This window comes from Hypanus sabinus, chromosome 20 (assembly GCF_030144855.1).
Source record: "Hypanus sabinus isolate sHypSab1 chromosome 20, sHypSab1.hap1, whole genome shotgun sequence".
In the NCBI taxonomy this organism is placed as follows: Eukaryota; Metazoa; Chordata; class Chondrichthyes; order Myliobatiformes; family Dasyatidae; genus Hypanus; species Hypanus sabinus.
Window position 1 is genome coordinate 47,190,863 of NC_082725.1, and position 23,042 is coordinate 47,213,904.

Sequence of the window (23,042 nt, forward strand, 5' to 3'; positions counted from 1 at the left end):
AAGACTGAAGTCTTCACAACTAACCACGACCCTCGCAAGAATCGTCCATTGCATAACAAACCCCACCCCCTCAGAAAATGCAGAACGTTTAGGGAAAAATCCCTTGAAGAGAGGATGGCCCTTCTCAAGGAGAAAAGAATATGTTTTAAATGCTGTTCATCCACCTCTCACCTTGCTAGAGAGTGTACGATCGCCGTGAAGCATCTGGAATGTAGTAGCACTAATCACGATGGGGCTATGTATCCCGGCCCATTACCGCAAACCGACAACGCTCCTTCACCCCCACAACAGGACAGCGGGGAGGGAGAGGCTCACTCCAGGAGAACTGTTGTCAGCTCGAGCTGCACAGAAGTTTGCGGTCAAGCTCAGTCAAGCCGTTCTTGTTCAAAGATCTGTCTCACTAAGGTGTACCCTAAGGGAGCCAAAGACAAGGCCATCAAAGCCTATGTGATTCTGGATGTTCAGAGCAATCGCTCACTAGTCAGTCCAGAGTTCTTTAAATTGTTCAACATTGAGAGTGAGCAGTTCCCATACTACCTTAGAACTTGCTCAGGCAACGTGGAAACTCATGGAAGGAAGGCAGAAGGCTTCCAGCTCGAGTCCCTGGATGGTAAAATCATCATCTGTCTCCCTCCACTCTTGGAGTGCAATGAAATTTTGAAGAACCGCACTGAGATCCCAACGCCAAGTGCGGTGCTACACCAGCCACATCTCCACCACATCGCCAAACACATCCCAGAACTGGATCCAACAGCAGAAATACTCCTGCTATTAGGAAGAGACGTTAGGACCACATGACGCCCCCTTTGCGCAATGCCTGGATCTAGGCTGGGTGTTGATAGGAGAGGTGTGCCCTGGCAATGTATACAAACCAACGGTTAGCACACTCAAGACCAATGTGCTAGAGAGTGGCCACCATTCAATTTTTCAACCCCGCACAAGTGTCACGTGTATTAAGGAAGCACGACAAGGCCTTAATAAATGTAAAGTAACTGACAAGATGCTTGGTCAGTCAGTCTTCGCTCAAACTGAGCATGATAATAAACTTGCTCAATCAGCTCAAGATGCCATTTTCTTAAAAACAAAGGACACCAAGGTCTTCAGAGACTAAGCAAATAATGGGGTTGCCCCACTACCTTTCAGAGAACCACGCCAGTGCTTTCCAAACAACAAAGAGCAGGCAGTCAAGTGGTTCACACCCTTGCAAAAAACCCTGTAAAGGAAACCTGAGATGCAGTAATGCACCCGATTGACCCACGAGGTACTGTGCACACTAATGGCAGAGGTCACAGCCATCATAAATGTACAACCATTTCTACCCGTGTCTTCCGACCTGGAAAACCCCTTCATACTCTTGCCAACAACGCCCCTTACGCAGAAGGCGGGAGCTCCCCCTCCACCAGGGGACTTCTCTGATAAGGATTTGTACTTAAAGCAATGGAGACAGGTCCAGGCTCTGGCAAATCGGTTCTGGTCTCATTGGAGACAGGAATATCTACCTTTGTTGCAACACAGACAAAAGTGGACAGAACCCTGCAGGAATCTTCAAGTTGGAGACAGTCCTGCTCAGGGACAAGCAAATCGCCCGCAACTGCTGGCCAATGGCCAGAATCACTGCTACATTCCCTAGCAGGGAAGGACATGTCGGAAGGTTGAGTTGAAAACTACAGACCAAGGTGATGTGAAAATATACCAAAGGCCAGTTACAGAAGTCATTCTACTTCTACCTAAGGACCGATTTAGAGACTGAAGTTTGTATTATGTTCATTGTGACCTTACGAAGGTCAAGCGGGGAGTGTGTTGCCTTTATGGCAGTCATTTAGTTTATAATATTTTTGCTTAGTAATTCGTTTGTTAGCATTTTAGTTAAAGTTTGGATTGTTTAAAGTAAATTTGTTGTCTGTGATATATCGCGGCATGCGATGACGTCACATCCGGTTTCGCCGCGTCCTGTGGGAAAATACCGGTTTGGAGAAACGGGAAGGTGGGGCCTGACATGTGCGAGTCCAGTGCAAGAAAAGTTGTCTTCTACGCATTAGAAACATAGTGAAGGCAACGCTGTAAGTCATGAGATAATCGATATGTTGAATTAAAATGTTAACGCTGATCCTGTTAAAAGTAACGACGGTCGATAAGGTTTATGTTTTCGTTAGTTAAAGAGTTGCGGATAGTTTGTGTTGAAGTGTATTTAAAGCAGTCAATGGCGTAGGTAGATTCTGATTGTATGCTGCACTTTAATGTAATGTAGTTGTTGTAGTTTTACCTTTGCAAGTATTTACGATGTAAACGTAATATCAAGAAGGAAACAAATGCTGTACAAATCTTGTATTGTTTTATCAACAGTTTTCAACATATGTTAATGTGGAAGAGTGAACAGTAAACGGTTAATCTTACTACGACCCTGTCTTCATTAGCAATGGTTTACCTCGGTGTTTAGTTCAGCGTTATCTTACACGCCGAGCGAGAACACTACAGTCAGAGTTACACTGAGAGTTTGGCCATGCTGAATCACTATTGCCTGAGAATAAGGGGTGATCTCATAGAAATTTTTGTAAAATTATGAGAGGCCACAAGAGCTTCTGCAGATGCTGGAAATCTGGAGCAACACACACAAGTCGGGTAGCACTTATGGAGAGAAAGGAACTGCTGGCATTTTGGACTGAGTCCCTTCATCATTACTTTAATCCACCATAGATGCTGCCTGATCTGCTGAGTTCATCAAGTATTTTGTGGGTGGTGCTACAAAATCATATGGGGTGACATTTATAGTCTTTTACCCTGGGATTAGACAGTCCAAAACTAGAGGACACAGATACAAAAGAGGAGAGGCTCCAAAGTTCAAAGCTTAAAGTACATTTATTATTAAAGTATGTATACATTAAACAATGTTGAGATTTGTTTCCTTACAGGCAGTCACAAAACAAAGAAATTCAAAACAAAACAATAAAAACAATTGTCAAACACCCAATGTGCAGAGGAAAAAAAGCAAATTGTGCAAACAATTAAAGTAAGCAAATAGCATTCAGGAAGAAAATGAGTCCACAGACACAAAGCCCGGAGCAGCTGGAGCAGGCCATAGGTTCAGATTCAGTTCAACGCAGAACCAGGTAAACGTCACGCAACAGTGAGCAGAACCAGCCCAAGCCTTGCCTCCGGTCCTGACACCCTGTCTTTTCAATCTGGCTCAGTGTTTAAATCTTCCAACTATCAGGTCACTCCTTGCTCTTAGGCCTGGACCCGGATGCCACATTTTGGCCCATACCTAACCTTTCCAAATTGGCCTGGTGCTTAGATCAATCAAACCTTGGGTCCTTCCTCCCCTCTGCTCACCCCAACTTTGCCTCACCTCTGCACACCTCGAATCTGCCTCAACTTCGCCTTGCACCCACTTGCTTCACTCCTTAACTTAGCCTTAACTCCGCTCACTTCGACCCTTGACTCTTCATCACCTCAGCCCACCTAACAATTGTTTGTGGTCTTTTACCATACATTTTACTAGAAAAGTGGTTATTAATAAAGTATTTATTTATATTCTCTCTTTTTGTTTGCCACTGATAAGTAGTCACTGGGCTTTACCTGCGCCATCTTAAACTGGAAGACCTTGAGAGGTAACATCTTCAGACAGAGAGTAGTGAGTATCTGGAATGAGCTGCCAGAGGAAATAGCTGAGACATATACAACTGAAACACTGAAGATGCATTTGGATAGGTACATGGAGGGAAAGGTTTGGAGGGTGATGGGCCGGACACAGGCAACTGAGACTAGTAGGGAGGATGCTCTGGTCAGCATGGACCACTTGGGCTGAAAGGCCTCTTTCAGGGCTGTATTGCTGTGTGAAAGGAGATTGTTTCTTCCCTAGCCAGAGTTTGTTTAAAACTCACATTTCGAACAGAAGTTATCCCCAGCTCCCACAAATCACCGTGCCCTTGGAATGTAATCTTTATAACAAGAGAATAGCAAACATTCCTTCCACTACTTTAGGACAGGTCAGGCTGACAGCATTACTGTTTTCAACAGTGCTTGGATCTTTTGTGGTCCTGTACGTCAAGGTGCACATGGATTAAGAAGCTGAAGAAATCTGACGAAGCACTAGATAGATAATGACAAGGGCAGGTTACAGATGGTTAAAGCAGCTGAACTAGCTCAGAACCAACAGCAACAGACTGTGTAGTTCCAGGGCTATCAGAGCTGATAGGTAGGAATTTAGTACTAGTGACCGCAGTACTAGTAATGGTTCATGAGAAGGCGTCCCAGCGTCAGTACTGATAGTCATTTATTATTCAGCAAACACAGCCTTCGTTGGAAATAATTCTAATTACGTGTGTAATTTAAACAGCTTGCCTGTGGTAATTGCTTAATTTAGAGATACAGACAGGGATACAATTAAGAAAAAATATTATTTCATTTCTTCTTCAAAGTCACTGATTCTCATTAAAGCCCTTTAAGGCCATACATTATACATGGTTTCTAACAGACTGCCAGCCACTGAGTTTCGCAAAGCTTAACTCTTGTTTATAGAAGTATCACACATAGCAGCAAACAACCATAGTGACATCTTCCCTATCCATATGTCACAGTTATAATTTTTCTTATGTGACTACATGCTTCGACACCTTTAGGTGATAATGGAATTGTTCCTCTTCATGGCAGACTAACCTTTACATTTCTGTAATCAATGCTTCATCTTTTCTCTTGAGCAAGCTCAGTCCCAGAAGAGTGCATTGATTTATAATCCCATATTATCAGGCTGCTTGCATTCTGCTTGGGTTGCCAGCAGTAAATGGACATACTCCAGGAGGATTAATCACAGGTGCTCCTGCCTCAAACCAATCCTTCTCACCATTGCTTCTCCACTTCTGTCTGAGAACTGCCTCGCTCTTCTTGAATTGGCTAACGATCAGGCCTACTATCCAGTTGGGTGATATTTGACTGCTGCCAGTCAAGCAAATCTTTCTTGTTCTGCAATAATTTTTTTCCTGATAGATGAAACTATTGAGGATTGAAAACATACAGTTTTGTTACAGTTGCTCTGATTTTTCGCATTAGGAAATCATGAAATTTTTTTTTAATTTTCAATGAACTGACATGTGGTAAAGCAACAATGTTCTTGCTTTGTATTTGTTCAATGTAAGGGAAAAAATCTTAATGTGCTTCAGAGCTGAAGAATCAGAGAAAATGTCAGACACATTAAAACTCGGACTTAGTTAAAAAGAATGAATGGCTTGCATTTAGGGAACAAGTAACACGTATCTTGATGGGCTCCACAACTAATAAAGAAGTTTATCCAGCATGCTCACGCTATAATGAGGAGAGAGTGATGGAAGATTTAGCGAGGGAACTCCAGAGTTTCACAGGGGAAAGTCACTCAGGATAATATTAAGAGAAAGAAACTCAGAGAAGCTTAAAAGCCCACTATTTTTTTTCTCTGCCTGAAGAAACATCACATTTTTGGAAGATATAGCACAGAAGGATGTAAATGTTGTTGCAGAACATCACGTATTCACTTGAGATCTCTGCCTGAAGTTAAGATGAATAACTTTTAACTATTAGTGTTTCTTTTTTCTCCCTTAGAATTAGGTACTTTATTAACATGCATATATTGGTTTTAATGCTGAAGAAAAGAAAACTGTGGTTTTATTCTATATTTGTTGTGAGAGTCTTGTTATAACTTAAAACCAGGAACTTTGTGAAAGAGGTTTTAAGAATGATATGTATTCTCTTTAATACGCCTGCAACTTAACACAGCATACTGGTGCTCTTTTATTTGTATCATGCATTTTAAGGGCAGAGTCACTGCAGCCAATGCAGCTTTGTAGTAACAGGCAGGATGGCAAACAGGGCCTCACCATCTTTCTTTGGCTTAGATTTTGTGGCTCTACGTAGAGTCACAGAAAACTACAGCACAGAAACAGGCCTTTCAGCCCATCTAGTCCATACCAAACCATTTAAACTCTCTACTCCCATCAACCTGCACTGGGACCATAGCCCTCCATACCCCTACCATCCATGTACCTATCTAAGCTTCTCTTAAAGATTGAAATCAACTTCACTGCTTTTTACTGGGAAGTGTATGGATGACAAACTTATTATTTGCTTAGTTCAGCTTATGTTTATCAGTATTAGATTCAAAGTTCAAAGTAATTTTTATTATTGGAGTAAATGCATGTCACTGCATACAATCTTGAGATTCATCATCTGTGGACGTACGTAGCAAATATATAGAACAGTAACTGAAAACTGTAAACATCAGGAACAATAACTGTAAACAAACTGTGCAAATGCAGATAAAAATAAACAGCAGTAAATAACGAGCATGAAAAATAACAATATAACAGAGTCCTTAAATGAGTGTAGATATCCCCTTTTTGTTCAAGAGCCTGATGGCTCAGGGGTAGTGACTATTCTTGAATCTAATTTTGCGGGTCTTGAGACACCTGTACATTCTACCTGATGGCAGCAGTGAGAAAAGAGCATGGTCTGGGTGGTGAGGATCTCTGCTAATGTTTGCTGCTTTTCTATACAACATTTCATGTAGATGTGCTCAATGGTTGGAAGGGCTTTACCTGCGATATACTGGGCCAAATCCACTACCTTTTGTAGGATTTTCCACTCAAAGGCATTGGTGTTCCCATACCAGGCCACAATGTAGCCAGTCAAGACACCTTCTACCACACATCTATAGAAGTTTGCCAAGGTTTTCGATGACATGCTGGACCTCCGCAGATTCCTGAAGAAGTCGAAATGTTGTTGTGCTTTCTTCGCAATAATATTTATATGATGGGCCCAGGATAAGTCCTCTGAGATAGTGACACTCAGGAATTTAAAGTTACTGACCCCCTGCACCTCTGATCCTCCAATAATTACTGGCTCATGGGGCTCTGGTTTCCTTCTCCTGAAGTCTACAGTCTTTTCCTTGGTGTTATTGACATTGAGTGAGAGGTTGTTGTTATTACACCATTCGGCCAAGTTTGCAATCTCCCTCCTGTATGCTGATTTATCACACCCTTTGATAGCCCACAACAGTGGTGTCATCAGCAAACTAGTAAATGGTGTTGGAGCTGTACGTAGCCACAGAGTCATAGGTGTGAAGTGAGTAGAGCAGGGGGCTAAGCACACATCCCTGTGGTGCTCCTGTGCTGACGGAGATTGTGGAGGAGATGTTTTTGCCAACATGAACTGACTGGGGTCTACAGGTGAAGAAATCCAGGATTCAATCACACAAGGCCCAGGTTTTGGAGTTTACTGATTAGTTTCGAGGGGATGATGGAGGTTAAATGCTGAGCTGTAATCGATAAAAAGCATCCTGATGTAGGCATCTTTACTGTCCAGATTTTCCAGAGAAAAGCCAACGAGACAATATTTGCTGTAGACCTATTGCTTCGATAGGTGAACTGGAGCGGATCCAAGTCACCATTCAAACAGGAACTGATATGCTTCAATACCAACCTCTCAAAATACTTCATCACTGTGGATATAAGTGCCACTGAGCAATAGTCATTTAGACAGGTTAGCACACTCTTTTTGGGCACTGGTACAATTGAAGCCTACTCGAAGCAAGTGTGTACCACATACTGCTGGAGTGAGAGGTTGAAGATATTCAACCTCTGTTCTTGTATCGCAATTTTCATCCGGACCACATGCTTTCCTTGGATTTGTTCTCTTGAAGGCAGCTCCCATGTCATCTTCAAATACTGAGACCAAATGATCATTAGGAGAGATGGTGGTGTATGATGGTTCCTTCTTGTCCTAGTAGTCAAAGTGAGCATAGAAGGCAGAGAACTCACCTGGAAGTGAAACTCTGCTGTCCCCTATGTTGCAATATTTAACTTTGTAGGAGGTTAAGGCATTCAAATCCTGCCACAGCTGTCGAGCATTCACATTGATTCCAGTCCTAAACGGAATCTTCACTTCACCTGAGAAATAGAGAGATATGGGTAAAACAGTGGATAGTGAATCCTTGGAAAATTGTGATGCAAAGAACAGAGAGAAAGCATGTATTGGGATGGAAGAGGATTGGGTAGCAGAGATGGATGAAAGTGCTGATTTTGCCCTTTGATCAAAAACGCAACATTAGTTGACATCCAGAGCAGAAATACAGATCTGAGGTCATGGGGTAATCTGGCTACTTGGAAGCCGCACAAGGCATGTGGTAAAACAATAATAACAATGTGGCTGCTGGAAATCTGAAATAACCACGGGGAATATAGGAAACTGAAAGTCAGGAGCATATGTGGAAAGAGAAATAGGGTTAATGTTTGTGTATGAAATCTTTACATCAGAACTTAGGAAGCATGTAAAAGAGGCAGTTTTAATTTCCAGGGAGGATATAGCAAGGCAGTGAGTGAGAGCAAGAGAATGACAGTGAGAGAGCTGTTGCTGAAACTAAAACCAAACTTCCAGAGGATCAGGGACTGCTTGTGGAGAGAGAATACCGAACTAATATTACAGATAGTTAATTCCAGCAGAACTGCCCAATTCTGATACAAACTGACCCGCAGCCGCTGAATTTGATTTCATATCTTGAAGGCTACCATGTGCCAGATGGAAGATCTGCTCCTCTAGCTTACATTGGGCCAAGTAAGGATAGCGTAGGTCGCCACCAATTGACTTGTAGAAGTGGGAGAGGAAAGCAGAAATAAAATGACAGACGACTGTGAGCTCAAGGACCTCAATGTTCCAGTTTCATTCCACCTTCCAAAGTCATGCAGGTTAGTGGGTTGAAAAATCCTAATGTGTACCAGTGGTAGAATTCAGGAGAAAATGATGGGAATGTGAGATGAATAAAGGAGTATGAGTGTAGGTTTAAATAGAAATGGATTATTGATGGTTGGTGAGGATTCGATCAACTGAAGGCCCATTTCCTTGCCCTATACCTTTATAACACTAAGAACACCACATTCAATACACCAGATTGGAAGAAGTGCAAGTGAATCTCTGTTTCAAAAGGAAAATAAGTTTGGGTCTCTGAATGACAAGAAGGAGTAAGGTAAAACAAAAAAAAATGCTGTTGCATCTCCTACAGATACCTGAGAAAGTGTTATGAGAAGGGAATAGATTGTTGGAGATGGAAGGTAACTTCGGGGAGTTGTAAAGGGCATGGTCATTTCAGAATGCTGAAAAAGGAAGGGAAGGGATGATACATCTTGCCACTGAAATTTCTGGAAGGTGCAAAGGATATTCCACTAAATGTCGTTGATATCGGTGAGGGATATAAGATCCTGGCACTAAATGGGAAGAAAGGAAGTTAGGGAAGAAATGTGGGAAATAGATGGGCTATGGTTGAGAGCCCTGTTAACTATGGTAGAAGAGAAACCAGTGAAAACAGAATAAAAGCTCAGTGTGGAATCAGAGTGAATAAAACAAAGAAACAAAGAAAGTGAAAAATGGAAGCAAGTCTTTACATGAAGCAGAGTGATGAAGCACAGGGAATACAGCTGTGAGAATCGATGGGCTTGTAAAGGACATTATGTAATCTGGCCAACTTGATAAGAGCAATGGTTTGGTCATGCATCTAATGAGTGAGCTTTCAGATTTTCTCTTACACTGTATCGGTGAGTGTAAATCACATTTGTAAAGTGCAGAAGTGCAGCAGTTTATTGAAGAAATTGGGCATTTGGACGATGCTTTAATTAGGTTGAAGTGCAACCCAATGTTGTGTTGCTCTAAACTTGCATGCAATAGAGAGACAGAAAGAAACAACTTCAGAGGTCATCAAACCTCTACATACAGTATATACTTAATGAGTAATTTTCTGCTATTTCTTTGTCTGAGTCATATAAAAGTGTGAGAGAAACACTGACAGGGATTTCTGCAGGTTGGTATTTCACTAATTAGAGCAGGATTCTTCAGAGTGCAAAAAAATATTCCTTCTTCTGCTGCAGAATAATGCAGTTTATGAGCTTTTCTCAGGCTTACTAACACAGTCAGCAGAATTACTGTTTGCTAAAATGTACTGGGGCAGTGGTTGAGGCCAATATCTTCCATTAATAACATTCTCTATTCTTACATGGAGCATTCTTAATCTGGGATAAATTCTTTGGAACTAATCCCTTTGAGGAATGGGGAGCTTTCTCTCCTGTCTCCTTGAATGATTGCTTGACATAATACAGGTAGGATAAACAATGTTTAACAGACGAATGAAGCACTGATTGACTTAAATACTAATAGGTCCCAAAAGCTGCAGAATCTGTATCTAACCTGAAATGCCAGAATTCATTCCTTTTTTGACCTTTCAAGAAAATGACCTTAAGCCTATCTATCAGTAATTAATTTAAAACAGAAGTCTGAGAGTGGAAAACAATCCTTTGCTTATATTCAAGACAGAAATCTACCAAAAATGCAAGGAGGCAGTGGGCTTTATTTCTTGTTTGTGTAGAAAGAGGCCCTTTTCTGTGAGCTGGTCAATTCACGTTGCAGCAGTGTTCAAACCTTACAAAGTGTAGTCCGAGAACTCCAATGGGGCTGGGAGAAGGGAATTTTCCAATTTCCTGTTGTTAGTAGGAGAACTGGATTGGAGCTATCCAAAGAATAGTCATATTTCTGGATTTGAGGCTAGTGAAAGGTGGATATTCCTATTGAACTTATAATGCAGGAATCTTGGTCCATATATTTTCAGAGATAGACTTTAAGCTGAAATCCAGGGGTAAATGTACCATGGTTGCATCAAGTTGAGAGGATCTCTTTGGCTTGGAAGTTTTTAATGTTGCTGTATCCTACTTTTAGGTACTTGGCAGGCACTAACTCCCAATATGATGAGGAGTTGAATGCTCATTATGGCCTGGGATGAGGCTGTCATGTTGATCTATGGAACAAAAGGCAATTCTAGGACTAGGTTTGTGCAATCACTTTACAGCACCAGTGATCAAATATCAGACTCAATTTACACTACTGTCTGTAAGGAGTTTGTATGTTCTTGTCACCACCTGGGTTTCCTCTGGGTGCTCCGGTTTCCTCCTACATCCCAGATCTGTACGGTTAGGGTTAGTGAGTTGTTGGCAGGCTATGTTGGCACAGTAAGTGTGACACAATTGATGAAGGATGCTTTACATGAAATGTTAACTTTGTTTCACTTTCCATACATGCTATCTAATCAGCAGTTCTTTCTATACAATTGAATTCATGTATCTCCAGACAAAAAAAAAGGAGCAATATTTTCCATACCATACTAACATCTTGACCAATGGCAAGGATGAAACTGGGGATATTTGGCATTTCTGTCTGTTTAGTTTAGTAGTGCGCTGATACTCACGGTGCAAACTTTGCATGAAGCCTGCTTCATGGAAAATTGTTTTTTAGAGGGTTAAGTAATGAAATGTCCTCTTCATTCATCAGCATAGAAACCTTATAACTTGCATTATAGTTCTAAAAACAGATCACATAGTTAGAAATTTATAGCATTTCTTTTCCATGACAAAGTGCCACTTATCCACTATGTGATATGATCAACTAACACATTCAAATACTAATGATCCCTCATCACACTTACACAATAACCCCCATTCATGGGTATTAAAAAAACTACTTACAGACAAATGCCTATAAAAACTTTTCTCCCCTACCTATAAATCCTTAAATATTTGTTCTGAATGAAATGAGAATTTGTATTTTTAACCAAACTCAATCCTGAGAGATTAGCTTCATTAATGATTATACAAAGTTTAATTCCATTCACACGCCCTCTAAACAAGAAGCAGTCCAGACAACATTCCAACAGGAGCTGACACATGGCAAGTGATGTTTATGCCAGATAAGCAGTTGATCTAAATGTTGGCACTTCTTACCCACTGTGGGTGCCCCATCCTCAGAAGAAGGGTACGGTACTCAAGAAAGTGACTCATCTCCACCTCTCAAGGCAATAGTTGACATGGATAGTTGTATGCCGAAGTTGAAAAGCAATGAACAATAAGCAGGTAACTATAAAATTGTACAGCTATTGTAGCATTCACTTGATAACCTTAGCACTCACTTGATGCTTAAGGGTATTCCTGCATGGTTAAAAAGAATGGGTTTCTCTTCAAATATCACAAAAGCTGCAATGTAGCATGGGAATTGGAGTTAGTCCTCATTCTGCAATTATTAACCTGGTTCATTTAGAAGGATTTAGAGCACATAACTTGGTTGATAATTCAGTCCTCTATTGGGAATGCATAACATTATTGCTGATGTTCCCTTTCTGATCAGAGATTAAATCAGTGCCATTTATCATTTTGAGTCTTCTCCGAGGATCACCTCCTTGTCATGGTGGAGAGAACTGTGAGTTCCTGCGATTCTGAGGGTGATGCCATCTGGAGTTTCACTTCTGGTAGGATCACCATGGCAGTAACATCAAGCGGGAGGGTCTAGACAAGCAGTGATAACGGCGGACCTGGCATCAGATGATGACACATTACAATAGCGGTGAAGGTGGTGGAAGCCAGCAGGAGTGAAGAATCCCCAATCGCCTTGCATTCCAAAGCACTGGAATCTGACCCCAGACTGTCAAGGGCTGTGTGGTGGCTGCCCATGCATCAGTCTCCCCACATTAGACAGTCATGCACAGGCGTCCTCCGTTAACGGAGTAGCTCCTTAGGAATACATTATACTTGGCCCGAGTGATCACACTACTACTGTTACTTTGAAGAGAAGCAGTGTGGTGTTCTGGACCTTGACCAACATTATTTGGAAAATGATCATGGAATTGTTAGCACACTGATGTTTATGGCAGCTGTTCTGCCATCCGATTTTTGAATGGACATTGAACCCATGAACACTACCTCCCTACTTTTTTATTTCTGTTTTTGCACTACCTATATAATTTAACTATTATATATACTTACGTTCTGTAATTCACTGTACATCCAAACATTGAAACATACAGAGAAATATGTCGATTGTGTCAATGACCTGCACAGCCTGGAGATGTGCTGAGTGCAGCCAAGATGTGTTGGTATGGTGCCAATAGACAATAGGTGCAGAAGTAGACCATTCAGCCCTTCGAGCCTGCACCGCCATTTTGAGATCATGGCTGATCATCTACTATCAATACCCGGTTCCTGCCTTGTCCCCATATCCCTTGATTCCCCTATCCATAAGATACCTATCTAGCTCCTTCTTGAAAGCATCCAGAGAATTGGCCTCCACTGCCTTCTGATGCAGTGCATTCCCACAACTCTCTGGGAGAAGAAATTTTTCCTTAACTCTGTCCTAAATGACCTACCCCTTATTCTCAAACCATGCCCTCTGGTACTGGACTCACCCAGCATCTGGAACATATTTCCTGCCTCGATCTTGTCCAATCCCTTAATAATCTTATATGTTGCAATCAGATCCCCTCTTAATCTCCTTAATTCCAGTGTGTACAAGCCCAGTCTCTCTAACCTCTCTGCATAAGACAGTCCTGACATCCCAGGAATTAACCTCGTGAATCTATGCTGCACTTCCTCTACAGCCAGAATGTCCTTCCTTAACCCTGGGGACCAAAACTGTACACAGTACTCCAGGTGTGGTCTCACCAGAGTCCTGTACAAATGCAAGAGGATTTCCTTACTCTTCTATTCAATTCCCTTTGTAATAAAGGCCAACATTCCATTAGCCTTCTTCACTGCCTGCTGCACTTGCTCATTCACCTTCAGTGACTGATGGACAAGGACTCCTAGATCTCTTTGTATTTCTCCCTTACCTAACTTTACACCGTTCAGATAAGAATCTGCTTTCCTGTTCTTACTCCTAAAGTGGATAATCTCACACTTATTCACATTAAACGTCATCTGCCAAGTATCCGCCCACTCACCAAGTCATCCTGAATTCTCCTAACATCCTCATCACATGTCACACTGCCACCCAGCTTAGTATCATCAGCAAACTTGCTGATGTTATTCTCAATGCCTTCATCTAAATCGTTGACATAAATCGTAAACAACTGTGGTCCCAATACCGAGCCCTGTGGCACCCCACTAGTCACTACCTGCCATTCCGAGAAACACCCATTCACCGCTACCCTTTGCTTTCTATCTGCCAACCAGTTTTCTATCCATGTCAATGTCTTCCCCCCAATACCATGAGCTTTGATTTTACCCACCAATCTCCTATGTGGGACCTTATCAAATGCCTTCGGAAAATCGAGGTACACTACATCCACTGGATCTCCCTTGTCTAACTTCCTGGTTACATCCTCGAAAAACTCCAATAGATTAGTCAAGCATGATTTACCCTTGGTAAATCCATGCTGGTTCGGCCCAATCCTATCACTGCTATCTAGAAATGCCACTATGTCATCTTTAATAATGGACTCTAGCATCTTCCCCACTACTGATGTTAGGCTGACAGGTTGATAGTTCTCTGTTTTCTCCCTCCCTCCTTTCTTAAAAAGTGGGATAACATTAGCCATTCTCCAATCCTCAGGAACTGATCCTGAATCTAAGGAACATTGGAAAATGATTACAAATGCATCCGCAATTTCCAGGGCCACCTCCTTTAGTACCCTAGGATGCAGACCATTTGGACCTGGGGATTTGTCAGCCTTCAGTCCCATCAGTCTACTCATCACCGTTTCCTTCCTAACGTCAATCTGTTTCATTTCCTCTGTTCCCTATGTCCTTGGCCCATCCATACATCTGGGAGATTGCTTGTGTCTTCCTTAGCGAAGACAGATCTAAAGTACTTATTAAATTCTTCTGCCATTTCTCTGTTTCCCATAACAATTTCACCCAATTCATTCTTCAAGAGCCCAAAATTGTTCTTAACTATCTTCTTTCCCTTCACATACCTAAAAAAGCTTTTGCTATCCTTTATATTCCTGGCTAGCTTGCTTTCGTACCTCATTTTTTCTCCCCGTATTGTCTTTTTAGTTAAGTTCTGTTGTTCCTTAAAAATTTCCCAATCATCTGTCCTCCCACTCACCTTAGCTCTGTCATACTTCCTTTTTTTTTTAATGCTATGCCATCTCTGACTTCCTTTGTCAACCACTGTGGCCCCTTTTCCCCCTTTGAATCCTTCCTTCTCTGGGGGATGAATTGATTTTGCACCTTGTGCATTACATGCCAACATAGCCATGCCCACAATTTATTAACGGTAAGCCTTTGCAAGGTGGGAGGAAACCCGAGCACCTGAAAGAAACACAAGCGGTCACGGGTAGAATGTATTAACTCCTTACAGACAGCAGCAAAAATTGAGACCTAATCACTATGAGTTGTGCTAACCGCTAGACAACTGTGCCAGCCTTTGCGTTGCCACCCTCATTATACTACAAGAGATCATACTTCAAGAGTAATTTGATTGCAAAACACCATAAGTTAGTTTTGAGATTATGTCTGATGTTGTTCTGTTTGGAGAGAATGAAGTGCCCCTTGGAAAGTTCTTCCTTTATTTGCTAAATTGAACTTCAATACATTCAGTACAGGAGGGGATGTAGTTATTGGAGGAGGGTGTATAATATATTCACAGTCGTCAGCTTCGGACTATTACATTGGATTTATTTCTAGGTAAAGAATAAATACATCAGTACACAATAGTTAATTCAGTATTAAGTACTATTACTTGGATTGAGTATTATGTATTGGTGAGTCTATTCTTTTACATGGATTATTTTTCTTTTTGAATTACACTCATTCAAATATCACAGATATAATTGCATGTCCCAGGACTGAGATACTAATTAAACCAGATAATGCTAGAATCCCTCAGCAGGGTGGGCAACGTTTGTGGAGAGACACAAAAAAAAAAGACGTTTCAGACCTACACAGTATTCTGAGCATTCTCTACTTTAAATTCAGAATTTCAGATTTTGTTCTCGGAGGAAAGCACTAACACAAGGGAAGAAGAGCAGGAGTAGGTCATGCCTTGCCATTTAGTACTGTGATGGTTGACCTGCCCCATGTCATACTTCTTCTGTGCCAGTTCCACATAGTCCTTGATACCCCACCTTGATCTCCCTTTTCTTTAAATACCTCCTGCATCTGGCCTCCACAAACCCTGGAGCTGAAGAATTCCTTTCCAACTGCGGTTCTAACTATTGTCCCTGCATTGATGTAAGTAAGTACAATAAACATTTTGTGAACACCCACCACTCCATGTTTTTCCCATCAAGTAATTACTAAGTCTCTCATTTCCTTGGCAAAGAATAGAAATGATTGAAAAATGAACTAGTCATGGATTTTCAGTGTGGTAATGATTTACAGTATACTAATGTATTCTTTCATCCAAACACAGTTTTTCATTTAAAATTCAGTATGCTGAGGTATTATAAATTCTGATTTAATGGATTCCAAACAATTGCCCTTTTAAAAAGATGAATAGATGCTTAAAACCAGTGATAAGGAATAAATGTTCCTTTCCCCAACAATGGGCCTTCTGAGGCTACGTTCTGGATAAGCCATGAATTATTTTATTAACATTTCTTTTAATCCATATGCAAAATGTTGGCAGATGGAAAATATCTCACAAGCAAGTACCATACAATGTGAAAAATGATAAGAAAATCATTTTCATTAAAGAATGATAAAATAGATGATTGAGTTGTTTGATTATGTTGGCGTAGTGTTTGTGAAGTGTACTTTTGCAAAATGATTCTCGCCCATGCCTTTGCAATCTTTAGCATTTCCCCAGGGTCAGTGTCAGTCACTTTCTTTCATCATGTCGCACCCATAAGTTGCACTGAACACAGACATATCACACCACCACCATGTGTACCACAATAATAATATCAGTTTGTCTTTCTAGTGAATACGCCCTCCACTTTCTGCAGGGGCAGTTATCAAACAAAAATTTGCCTATGAGCTGTGCAAAGAGACAAGGAAAATGTTAATAGCTTGTTTTCTGAATCCCCAAGATGTTTAGGAAGGGAATAGAAATGGAATGCGGGGGCCGAGGTGTGGTGGAAAGGTAAGGTAGGGATTTAGGATGGGGAGGAGTTGCTGAAGAGTGGAGGAATGATTGGAAGAAGGGACGAGGAAGAGAGACTGCAAAATAGAAGTGATGGGCTCAGACTAGGACAGACAGAATGGGAAGAATGGTCCCTCTGTGCTTGGCTGCTTGTGGATTATGCCTGTTACACTATTCACTTTGATCTTTCAGTGAAACCCTTTGGAAGACAGCTTTGCCTTTATGTGGTCAATGGCAGGACTCTGCAAAGCCTGTTGCTTTTGTAAAGAGGGAGTGTGCGCTGAAACAATGCAACTGGAAGGAGCCTGCGAGAGTACAAAGCAGAAAACTACTGAAGCAGGCCTGCTCAATCCTTTTCATTTTGTTCTTTGGCAGCCATCTCAGGTTAAGATAGCTATCTGCATGCAAAAAGAACAAACTTCGAATCTCATTTAGTCTCTGCGTGCTCTCATATACCAGACAAAAATGAGTAGCCCAACTTATAGCTCTAAACATAGGCAGAATTATATTTACATTTAATAAGGAAAATATTCTATGTTAAATAATAAATGCACATTTACACAGATGGAAGGCCTGTCAGTCTCCAGCTCAAATGTAACCCAGATTAGGTTTGCATACTTAACTCATATAAATGCACATTGGAAATGTGGGTTGTCAATCAACCTGCAGAGATTACAAGCAAAGCTATCTTCAAAGTGTCAGGGACTCTGCTCTGTGGGTGGTTTCAGGTGCCAGATGGAAAAGCACAGAAATTTCAATTTTTTAATCACATAACTAAGTCTGAATGGCCAAAATAAAGCATCTATCTAAAACACATTATTGTACACAGCAAATATGATTTTACTGATATTTTATGCATTGCAGATCAATCCTTAATGCGACAACCAGTAGCTCCATGCTTTGTCAAGAAAGCAGCTCTTTCAGAAAATGTCTGTTTCTAGGTATTCCTCAATATCTATTGTACTAAACAATAAGAGGACAGGGCCAATGAAAATCTGAGAATCTGAGTATGTTACTGTAATATTTTACTGAACAATGTCAATTTTTTTAACCTTATAAAATAAAAGTTCCACAATTTTGTTCATCGTTTCTCATTGCACTGGCCAAAATTTATCCTTTTGAAAGTGGTGCTTCCTCAGAATTTTTTCTTTTGTTTATGGTAGAAGCTGAACGGAAATATAATTCCAAACTACTTGTATCACACAGAATTTGGAGAAACAGAACTAACGTTTTCTTCATAATGGTGCTGATACTTTGCAATAGATTAACGGAGCTAAAGATATTTTTTGTTTGTACTCAGTGTCGGGATTCTTGCAGCAATAATCAGCTATCATTGATGGATTCCAGTTGCCCTGGTACCACTTCTCCATGACTGCAAAGTCCTGGTGAAACCTTTCACCATGCTTGCCACTGTCAATGCTAAGATTTGCAGGGAAGAAGTCTAAATGGGTTTTCAGAAAATGAATCTTTGGTGACGTGTGCACTTCATAGTTTTGTATGCTTGAAGCATGTTGTTAACCAGTTGCATGTAGTTTGGTGCTCTGTAGTTGCCAAGAGAATTTTCAACAACACCCTTGAATGCCTTCCATGTGGTTTTCTCTGGTCCCATTAGAGGTTCTTCAAATTGCCTGTCATTAATAACCTGTTTGATTTGTGCACCAGCAAAAATGCTTTCTTGATCTTGGCATCAGTTATTCTGACTAGAATTATGAATTGAAATGATAAATATAGGTGATTTCAAAAAGAAATGTTGTGTGATAGGGGAATTTCAAAATCAAAATCAGAATCAGGTTTATTATCATTGGCATGTGTCATGAAATTTGTTAACAAATTAACTTTGTTAATTTTATGGTGATTTTCATGATCAGCAGTTCAAGATCCATAAAATACATCCAAAAGTATGCTGGAAGCAAAATCTTCGTTGTCCAGTATTGTCTTCAATAATTTGTGGGGCTGATTTCAGTACTGTGCTGTGATCCATGTTTTACTAACGTGATGCTTAGTAAACACTCATAAACCAAAAGAAAATTCCCTAGGCATTTGACACAGTTACTTCTCAAAAATAAAGAACAACTTACATTTATATTCCTGCTTTCAAATTTAAAAGTGGTTTCCACAAAGATCTTTGAACTGGAGCTCTTTGGCATCACTACTTACAGAGGCATGTAGCAGAAGGGAAGCAATCAACGTCTTTCATTATATTGAAGGCTCTTTAAGAGGGGTGATTGATATGTTTGTGGCCTAAGGTAGAAGGAGTCAATCTTAGAAAACCGAGCACATTTATTTTTCAACATAGTCCCCTTCTACATTTACACACTTAGTCCAGCCGTCGTGGAGCACACGGATCTTGGACCTCCAGAAAGTGTCCACGGATGGGTGATTGATAAGTTTGTGGCCTAAGGCAGAAGGAGATGAGTTATACAGCTCTCGTTACAAGCACATGCAGGTCAACTCCTTGAGTGATTATGCAGAAAGTCTGAAGTTTGTAAGTAACTCATCTCCTTCTACTTTAGGCCACAAACTTATCAATCACCCTGATGTGTTATTAACTTCAAACTTTCTGTACCAATGGTGCATACAACTTCAACATAACCTCTCATCTCCTGTACTCAATACTTTGATTTGTGAAGGCCAATGTGCCAAAAGCTTTCTTTATGACCCCATCTACCTGTGATGCTACTTTCAGTGAAGCATGTAGCTGCACTCCTGGATCCCTTTGTTTTACTGCAATCCACAGTGCCCTACTTTTCACTATGTAAGATCTACCCTGGTTGGTCCTTCTGAAATACAACACTTGCCTGCATTAAATTCCATCTGTCGTCTTTCAGCCCATTTTTCCAGTTAGTCCCGAACTCATTGGAAACTGATTTTCTTTCTTGCTGTCCACCTCTCCCAATTTTGGTTTCATCTGCCACTGTGCTGATCCAGTTAACCACATTAGCAACCAGATTGTTGGTATAGATGACAAACAACAATGGATCCAGCACTGAATCCTGAGGCACACCACTAGTCACAGACATCCAGTCAAAGAGGTAACCAAATATTACCACTCTCTGGCTTCTCCCACAAAGCTAATGTCTAATCCAATTTACTCCCTCATCTTGAATGCCGAATGACCAGCCTCCCATGTGGGATCTTGTCAAATGCCTTGCTAAAGTTCATGTAGACAACATTCACTGCCTTGTTTTCATCCACTTTCCTCGTAACTTCCTTCAAAAACTGTAGTGGAGTGTATATGGTTTCAGCAAGGCATTTGATAAGGTACCCCATGCAAGGGCTATTGAGACAGTAAGAAGGCATGGGATCCAAGGGAACATTGCTTTGTGGATCCAGAACTGGCCTGCCCACAGAAGGCAAAGAGTGGTTATAGATAGATCATGTTCTGCATGGAGGTTGGTGACCTGTGGTGTGCCTCAGGGATCTGTTCTGGGACCCCTTCTTTTCGTGATTTTTATAAATGACCTGGATGAGGAAGTGGACGGATGGGTTAGTAAATTTGCTGATAAAACAAAGGTTGGGGGTGTTGTGGATAGTGTGGAGGGCTGTCAGAGTTTACAGCGGGACATTGATAGGATGCAAAACTGGGCTGAGAAGTTGCAGATGCAGTTCAACCCAGGTAAGTGTGAAGTGGTTCGTTTTGGTAGGTCAAATATGATGGCAGAATATAGTATTAATAGTAAGACTTTTGGCAGAGTGGAGGATAAGAGGGATCTTGGGGTCCGAGTCCATAGGACACTCAAAGCTGCTACGCAGGTTGACTCTGTGGTTAAGAAGGCATACAGCACATTGGCCTTCATCAACTGTGGGATTGAGTTTAAAAACTGAGAGGTAATGTTACAGCTCTATAGGACACTGGTCTGACCCTATTCGGATTACCGTGCTCAGTTCTGGTAACTCACTACTGGAAGGATGTGGAAACTATAGAAAGGGTGCAGAGGGGATTTACAGAGATGTTGCCTGGATTGGGGAGCATGCCTTATGAGAATAGGTTGAGTGAACTCGGCCTTTTCTCCTTGGAGCAACAGAGGATGAGAGGTGACCTGATAGAGATGTATAAGGTGATGAGAGACATTGATCGTGTGGATAGTCAGAGGCTTTTTCCCAGGGCTGAAATGGCTGACAAAAGAGGGCATAGTCTTAAGGTGCTCAGTAGTAGGTACAGAGGAGATGTCAGGGGTAAGTTTTTTGCACAGAGAGCGGTGAGTGCTTGGAATGGGCTGCTGGTGATGGTGAATATGATAGGACCTTTTAGGAGACTCCTGGACAGGTGTTGCAATTGCCACAGGATTCTCGAGATTCAAAACTGTTGTTTCCATCTCCTCATTGTCCAATTCTGTTGTGTGCTTGGTACTCAAACAGGATTTTCACATCTCTCATGTGGAGGATTAGTTTGAGAACAGGTGCAGCCCTACTTCATGTCTCTTTTCATCTTCTATGTATGTATTAGTAGGTTTCACAGCTGTATTATATCATCTTCTCTGGTCAATCTCAAGCATCTGTCACTGAGAGCTTAAATACATCCTGGTTGTCTCAGGCTCAGTATTCTTGGCATCTCTTCTGTCCTCAAGGTAGGGTTTTATAAGTGTGACAGACATTCCTGCCAGACAAATCAATTCTTTGTGTTGTACACCTACATCCTCACAAGTATTCCCTGCTCTGTGGAGGGGTTTCACAGTAATAATCTGAAGTGGCTTATGATCACTGTGCAAATGCAACGTTTGCCCACAGATGAACTTCTCTAATCCATAGATCAAAGCAAATAGTCCTTCATAATTTGGAGAATGCATCTTTTGATCTTGTCGGAGATCTGTTTGTATACATTATCAGCAGACTCTTCAGCAAGACATTTTCTGAGGTGTCTGCATGTTGCGCCATCTCATTCTTATCAACATTTTTTTGTGACTGCCTTTTTGATTCATGTATTTACTGGTTCTTGCCACTATATCATGTCTATAGTCTTTACTTTGTAAAGCGTAGCATCTGATCTTTGCTAACTTCCCCCTGGGGTTGTGTTGAGTCCAAATGCAATATTCTCCTCCTCTCAATGTTGTCCTCTGTGCTGCATCCATCCCCTACCCCAGCTCCAGCACCTCCTACATGCTTCCCCTTTCTCAATTCAGGGACCCTCTACCTCCTGGAAAGGCCCCATACAACCCATGAATTCAGTCTTCGCTGGCACTGCTCCCGCCACCCTAGGGCACCAGCTGGGACAAAGGTTTGAAAGAGATTAAATGCCTGTTTAAGTGTCCAGTGGCAGCCTCATCCGAAGAGCACTTGTGAGCATAGGCTCAGATTTGGGATGCAGATGTCTAAATGAGCTAAATTTGACAGTTGGTGATTTTAGAAGGCTGGTTAGGGAAGAATTGGGACGTTTCATACTGAAGGTATAGGAGCAGAGTTAGGCTCATCTGTTCTGCTCCATCGTTCAATCCTAGCTGATTTTCTTATTCATCCCTATTCTCCCGTTAACTTTCTATAATCCTCAACCCTCCTACCACTCAAGAACTTATCAATCTCTGCCTTAAGTGCATCCAGATATGCAGGGATAAATTTTTCAGTAGCAGAGGGAAGACACAAGAGTACAGATCCTTTATATTTAAAGGCTGGAAATACGTAGTTAACCTTGACAATGGGATGAAGCAGTCTGAGGGTTTTCAAACTCTAAAGTTGTGAGCAATCAGGTGTATTCAGTGAAGTGTGTGAAATCAATATCCTGGGCAGAAAGAACTGTGCACAAATCAGGAATTCAAGTAGTTAAAGCATTCTCCACAGCAGACACATATGTTTTAACCATCTGCTTTTAATTAACCTGAGCTTGTATAGAGCTTGAAAATATTTTCACATCTTACCAAAGTAAACAGTTGGAGTATTCTCATGAGCATTATGACCATGTATATTATCGGTATCTTGGATTAGCAAGCATGGATTTATCTAAAATCTACTGATGTCTGATATAACAGGGCACCTTGGCCTGATTGGACAGAGTGTTCCAAAGTGCATTAGATTAACTGCTTTCTTTAAATAATATTGAGATTGCTGGAGACAGAGAACTGGTTTGAGAGACACCCTAAAACAATGTACAAATAAAATAAGAAAAACTCATGAAATAGCCAGTCACCTTCCAGTCATGGAACAAAAATAAGGTATCCATAAGCTTTACTGAGAACAGCCATAGGGCTCTCAGG

General features: G+C 41.2%; 1 long non-coding RNA gene across 1 annotated transcript in view; it reads left to right on the plus strand.

Annotated features, from left to right (window-relative positions):
- The first annotated feature begins 11,705 nt into the window (after positions 1-11,705).
- Positions 11,706-23,042, plus strand: part of LOC132378501 (uncharacterized) — a 46,177-nt gene continuing 34,840 nt past the window's right edge. The window contains exon 1 of the long non-coding RNA XR_009507059.1: positions 11,706-11,909. This is a non-coding gene — a long non-coding RNA (uncharacterized LOC132378501). The remainder of the gene's footprint in view (positions 11,910-23,042) is intronic.